This window comes from Bombina bombina, chromosome 9 (assembly GCF_027579735.1).
Source record: "Bombina bombina isolate aBomBom1 chromosome 9, aBomBom1.pri, whole genome shotgun sequence".
NCBI classification, from domain to species: Eukaryota; Metazoa; Chordata; class Amphibia; order Anura; family Bombinatoridae; genus Bombina; species Bombina bombina.
The window spans coordinates 72766876-72773759 of record NC_069507.1 but is presented as its reverse complement, the minus strand read 5'-3'; the positions used below and the strand labels follow the sequence as shown (position 1 = coordinate 72773759).

The following is a 6884-nucleotide window of genomic DNA, read 5'->3' as shown; positions in this document are numbered from 1 at the left end:
AGGGCACATAATACTGTACTTCTGCAGTTGCAGTTAAAACATCTGCTTTGTGTATGATTAACTGCCCCCATGTATAGTACTGCTGAATATATTAATACATATACCTATGTTAAACCCCTTTGTGGTTAAAGTAACAATATACCGTCAATACTGGGCACAAAATGACTGGCAGCTCGGCACATTATACTGTCCTTAGCAAGGCGCAGCAGCCCTGCTCAGCACAATACCAGTAGTGCATTACTAGATTGGAGCAGGCTTTAAAGGGGCAGTCTAGTCAAATTCAACTTTCATGATTTAGATAGAGTATGCAAAATTAAAAACAACTTTCCAATTTACTTTTATCATCAAATTTGCTTTGTTGGAGACTAAACCTAGGTAGGCTCATATGCCAATTGCTAAGACCTTGAAGGCCGCCTCTTATCTCAGTGCATTTTGACAGATATTCACAGCTAGTTCATGTTTGATGTATAGATTAAAAAATGTGCTCACTCCCGTGGAGTTATTTATGAGTCAGCACTGATGGGCTAACATGCAAGTCTGTTAAAAGAACTGAAATAAGGAGGCAGTCTGCAGAGGTTTAGATACAAGGTAATCAGAAGTAAAGAGTATATTAATCTAACTGTGTTGGTTATGCAAAACTGGGGAATGGGTAATAAAAAGGGATTATTTATAGTTTTGAATAATACAAATTCTAGAGAAGACTACCCCTTTAACCATGTATTACACTTGTTCGCAGGAGTTAAAAACACATAAATATAGTAATGCAAAAGTAATGAATTAGGGCATTTTGTTATTGCAACTTTCCTGTTTCCGATTCCAATTTGGTTGAAAATGTAGATTGGAGTAGCCATGTTAGTCCAGAGATTTAGATATCAAAACAACAAGAGTATTGCATTGGGCAATGATACTTTTTTTTATTAGACTAACTATATATGTATAAATAGTCCAATAAAAAGTATTGCTCAATGCAATACTCGCTATGTTGAAAATGTATAAATACTTATTTCAGTAACAAAGTACATAACTATTATTCTAAGATACAAATGGCATTTTTAACATAATCAAACATTTCTTTAATATACAGTAGTGTGTGTCTCTTAATAGTTTCCGAGTAAAGCAATCCAGTGGGAGGGAGGGGGACCCAAACACAATTTTCATAAGAAGTAAAGATACATATGTTTTGTTTTTCTGCTGCACATAATTAATTACAAATGTTATGTATTTAAATGCTACAACCTTCACCACAAAAGAAGCAACAGGTATCACCCAAATACTTAACATTTAAACACAACCTTCTGAAACTCCCCAATAAGTTCATAGTATCAACATCTGTGTGAAAGCGGTGACCTCCTCTAGTAGGGCATGTTTGTGACTGCTAGCTAGATTTGGTCCATAGCACCATCTGAGAAAGATGTTAATATATCACATGTATATGTGTTGTACAGAACAGGTTTATAAATTTATATAAAGCCTAGAAGAATGAGGAACTACTCTCATGTTAAGTACAGAGACATTATATTTACTTATACTATTATTTAGAATTATCCAATAGTTGCCAGAGGTAGAATTTTAGCACTTGTGGCTGCCTGACTCAATGCAATCAAACAATGTAATATGGCTTACAAATTACTCACAACTGACATATATAGACTGAAAATACACAATATAGAATAGCCAGCCTAGATGGCAGGTAAGGGGCCATGTTTCTACACAAAAGGACAAAATCATCACAACCAATCATAATTATTGATATGCAAGTTTCATATATAGTGAGATATATATATATATATATATATATATATATTTTTTTTTTTTATTTATTTGTATCCTTGTTATTGCTATTTCACTATGTATTGGTATGCATAAGTTTTAGTACTGATTAAAAGCCACTACAGAAAATGAGAGCACCCCCCACCTTGTTATTTTTGAGTTACTCAAGCAGTATAGAAACATCAAATCTAACAGATATGCCTGAAACTGTCACACACATATAGAACACAGATATGCCTGAAACTGTCACACACATAGAGAACACAGATATGCCTGAAACTGTCACACACATAGAGAACACAGATATGCCTGAAACTGTCACACACATAGAGAACACAGATATGCCTGAAACTGTCACACACATAGAGAACACAGATATGCCTGAAACTGTCACACACATAGAGAACACAGATATGCCTGAAACTGTCACACACATAGAGAACACAGATATGCCTGAAACTGTCACACACATATAGAACACAGATATGCCTGAAACGGTCACACACATATAGAACACAGATATGCCTGAAACTGTCACACACATATAGAACACAGATATGCCTGAAACGGTCACACACATAGAGAACACAGATATGCCTGAAACTGTCACACATTGAGAACACAGATATGCCTGAAACTGTCACACATTGAGAACACAGATATGCCTGAAACTGTCACACACATATATAGAACACAGATATGCCTGAAACTGTCACACACATATATAGAACACAGATATGCCTGAAACTGTCACACACATATATAGAACACAGATATGCCTGAAACTGTCACACACATATAGAACACAGATATGCCTGAAACTGTCACACACATATAGAACACAGATATGCCTGAAACTGTCACACACATAGAGAACACAGATATTCCTGAAACTGTCACACACATATAGAACACAGATATGCCTGAAACTGTCACACACATATAGAACACAGATATGCCTGAAACTGTCACACATATATAGAACACAGATATGCCTGAAACTGTCACACACATATAGAACACAGATATGCCTGAAACTGTCACACATATATAGACGCTGGTTATGAACTACACAGCACACAAACTAAGTAAAACTCACAGACCTACAACTGTAACACACGTGAAAAAGATATAAACTAATCCTTATTAGATTATTCTAGAGAGTGAGAAAACAAATCAGAAGTGGGGCTGCTCTCCTCCTGCATTAGTACCGGTGAGGAGAACAGGTTTGAGTTAATAAGCAGCTCCCTGGCATGGGTGGTTGCGGGTTAATATTAAGCAGGGAGCACCACCTCAAGTTTCACAACACGAGACCAAGTTTACTTCAGGTGATTCACCGCAAACACTCCACGTAGCAACAACTACTCGTGCGGTGACCGAGCTCATATCACCGTAACCCCCTCCCACGAACGTCCCGCGCACACCCAAGCCGCCTTCTCACCTCCAGTCCCCCGGCCTTCTCGTTAATCCTTTCCCGCAGCAGATCTTATGAAGAAAAAAAATAGCTGGAATGAGAAGTTGCTGGGAAATGCAGTCCCATCTGGAAGAGGCCGGGCTGTGTGACTGGCTGGGGGCGGGAGTCCTGGGCTGGCCTATAACAAGGCCGGGGCTTGGGCCTGTATTCTTAATTCAACACTTCCAAGGCTGGCTACGGCTAGTAGGGGCTGGGTGTGTTTTCCCGTGATAGCTTCAGTCTCGCAGGGTGTGGTGCTGCTTGGTTAATATTAATATTCGTTTATTAATTTCCTACTGTCTAAATAATTCACTTTATTATTAGTAAGAAGTGTAACTAATAAGTTGTGTAAAAAATAAGCTGAGGGAAATAAAGTACTTTATGATAAGTGAACGCTTTACTGTATAAATATATCAGATCATAACCAAGAACAGCTGTATTTGGGGGAATATCATAGATAATGTACATTTATTGCAGAAATGCAATATAATATAGATTTATCTATATATAGTTGTTTATGAGTACAAAGACAGAACTGTTTCTTAGCCTGGGAGATTTAGTAGAAATGAGTAACTTATAAAGTATTATTAATATGCACCATTTGAAAGTTTTCACCTGAACTCAAAAAACACAGCAGAAAATGACTTGGTTATTTTTTATGGCACACTAATGAACCACATTTACTTTTCCATTTAAAAAGTCTACCTAATAAAACACCTAAACTACAAATGTCTTCTCTAATTTCTTATTTTGTTCTTTTACCTACAGTATCTCACAAAAGTGAGTACACCCCTCACATTTTTGTAAATATGTTATTATATCTTTTCATGTGACAACACTGAAGAAATGACACTTTGCTACAATGTAAAGTAGTGAGTGTACAGCCTGTATAACAGTGTAAATTTGCTGTCCCCTCAAAATAACTCAACACACAGCCATTAATGTCTAAACTGTTGGCAACAAAAGTGAGTACACCCCTAAGTGGAAATGTCCAAATTGGGTCCAATTAGCCATTTTCCCTCCCCGGTGTCATGTGACTCGTTAGTGTTACAAGGTCTCAATTGTGAATGGGGAACAGGTGTGTTAAATTTGGTGTTATCGCTCTCACAATCTCTCATACTGGTCACTGGAAGTTCAACATGGCACCTCCTGGCAAAGAACTCACTGAGGATCTGAAAAAAAGAATTGTTGCTCTACATAAAGTTGGCCTAGGCTATAAGAAGATTGCCAAGACCCTGAAACTGAGCTGCAGCATGGTGGGCAAGACCATACAGCGGGTTCACAGGACAAGTTCCACTAAGAACAGGCCTCACCATGGATGGCCAAAGAAGTTGAGTGCACATGCTCAGCCTCATATCCAGAGGTTGTCTTTGGGAAATAGACGTATGAGTGTTGCCAGCATTGCTACAGAGGTTGAAGGGGTGGGGGGGGTCAGCCTGTCAGTGCTCAGACCATATGCCGCACACTGCATCAAATTGGTCTGCATGGCTGTTGTCCCAGAAGGAAGCCTCTTCTAAAGATAATGCACAAGAAAGCCAGCAAACAGTTTGCTGAAGACAAGCAGACTAAGGACATGGATTACCGGAACCATGTCCTGTAATCCGATGAGACCAAAATAAACTTATTTGGTTCAGATGGTATCAAGCGTGTGTGGCGGCAACCAGGTGAGGAGTACAAAGACAAGTGTGTCTTGCCTACAGTCAAGCATGGTGGTGGGAGTGTCATGGTCTGGGCCTGCATGATTGCTGCCAGCACTGGGGAGCTACAGTTCATTGAGGGAACCATGAATGCCCATGTGTACTGTGACATAGTGAAGCAGAGCCTGATCCCCTCCCTTCGGAGACTGGGCCGCAGGGCAGTATTCCAACATAATAACGACCCCAACCACACCTCCAAGACGACCATTGCCTTGCTAAATAAGCTGAGGGTAAAGGTGATGGTTGGACTGGCAAAGCATGTCTCCAGACCTTAACCCTATTGAGCATCTGTGGGGCATCCTCAAACGGAAGGTGGGGGAGCGCAAAGTCTCTAACATCTACCAGCTCTGTGATGTTGTCATGGAGGAGAGGAAGAGGACTCCAGTGGCAACCTGTGAAGCTCTGGTGAACCCCATGCCCAAGGTTAAGGCAGTGTTGGAAAATAATGGTGGCCACACAAAATATTGACACTTTGGGCCCAATTTGGACATTTCCACTTAGGGGTGTACTCACTTTTGTTGCCAACAGTTTAGACATTAATGGCTGTGTGTTGAGTTATTTTGAGGGGACAGCAAATTTACACTGTTATACAGGCTGTACACTCACTACTTTACATTGTAGCAAAGTGTTATTTCTTCAGTGTTGTCACATGAAAAGATATAATAAAATACAGGTAGCCCTCAGTTTACGCCGGGGTTAGGTTCCAGAAGGAATGGTTGTAAATCGAAACCGTTTTAAATTGAAACCTAGTTTATAATGTAAGTCAATGGGAAGTGAGGGAGATAGGTTCCAGGCCCCTCTCAAAATTGTCATAAGTAACACCTAATACATAAGCTTTGAAAGACTTTAAATGCTAAACAGCATTATAAACCTAATAAAATAATCACACAACATAGAATATATAATTAAACTAAGTTAAATGAACAAAAACATTTACTAAACAGCATTATAAACCTAATAAAATAATCACACAACACAGACTTTACTTGCATTTTTCTACAAACAGTTATTTCTATGCATTCCAATCTGGACTGATTTATAGACAGGAAGATCTTGTTCCTTTGAAGTCTGCTCGATAGCTCAGGTCTGGTTAAACTGATTAATTTCAGCTTGCTTGGCTTTGCTGCAACACAAGCGGAAAGCTCCACCTACTGGCTATTTTAATAAATGCACTGCTTCTCAATGCTTTTCAATAGCAGTCACATGACTGGAAAAAAAGGTTGTTATTCTGAAACGGTGTAAATTGAACGAGGGCCACCTGTATATACAAAAATGTGAGGGGTGTACTTACTTTTGTGAGATACTGTATATGCAACATATCTATACTCTTATGCTCTGCTCCAGAATATCTTCTCCACGAATCACAGCTGCAGAGGTTTCTCAAACTCAAAAGACAGAAATGCAATTTTAATCAACTTTCCGAATTACTTCTATTATCTAATTTGCTTTGTTCTCTTGGCATCCTTGTTGAAAAGAATATATAGATAGACTCAGGAGCAGCAGTGCATTACTGAGAGCTAGCTGCTGAATGGTGGCTGCACATATATACCTATTATCACTTTTTGTGCTCAGCTGCCTCCCAGTAGTGCATTGCTGCTATTTCATCAAAGGATACAAAAAGAACAAAGTAAATTTGATAATAGAAATAATTTGTAAAGTTATTTAAAATTGTATGTTCTATCTCAATCATAAAAGAAAAAAAATGTGGGTTTCATGTGCCTTTAACACCCCACGGAATGTTTCCTTTGGAGGCAGGTGCACTCTCACAAACAGTTCAATTTCCAATGCCAGGGTGCTAGAGTAGGGTTCAATCTATGGAAAACAGGAAACAGCACTCACTGGTCTTAACAAATACTGGATTTATTCAGTGTATGTATGTACATATATATATATATATATACAGGTAGCCCTCAGTTTACGCCGGGGTTAGGTTCCAGAAGGAATGGTTGTAAATCGAAACCGTT

The 6884-nt window shown here is 38.9% G+C and overlaps 1 protein-coding gene across 3 annotated transcripts in view; it reads right to left on the bottom strand.

Annotated features, from left to right (window-relative positions):
* The window catches only part of SGMS1 (sphingomyelin synthase 1), a 226229-nt gene that overhangs the window by 121532 nt on the left and 97813 nt on the right, over positions 1–6884 (bottom strand). Inside the window, exon 1 of one of the 3 annotated variants that reach the window (XM_053692221.1) lies at positions 3212–3353. The exons of 1 other annotated variant lie outside the window; for it this stretch is intronic. The gene's annotated coding sequence lies outside the window, so the exon portion shown is untranslated. Of the gene's footprint in view, positions 1–3211; positions 3354–6884 lie in introns of those variants that run through there. One more of the 3 variants, XM_053692222.1, reaches the window with a different exon arrangement.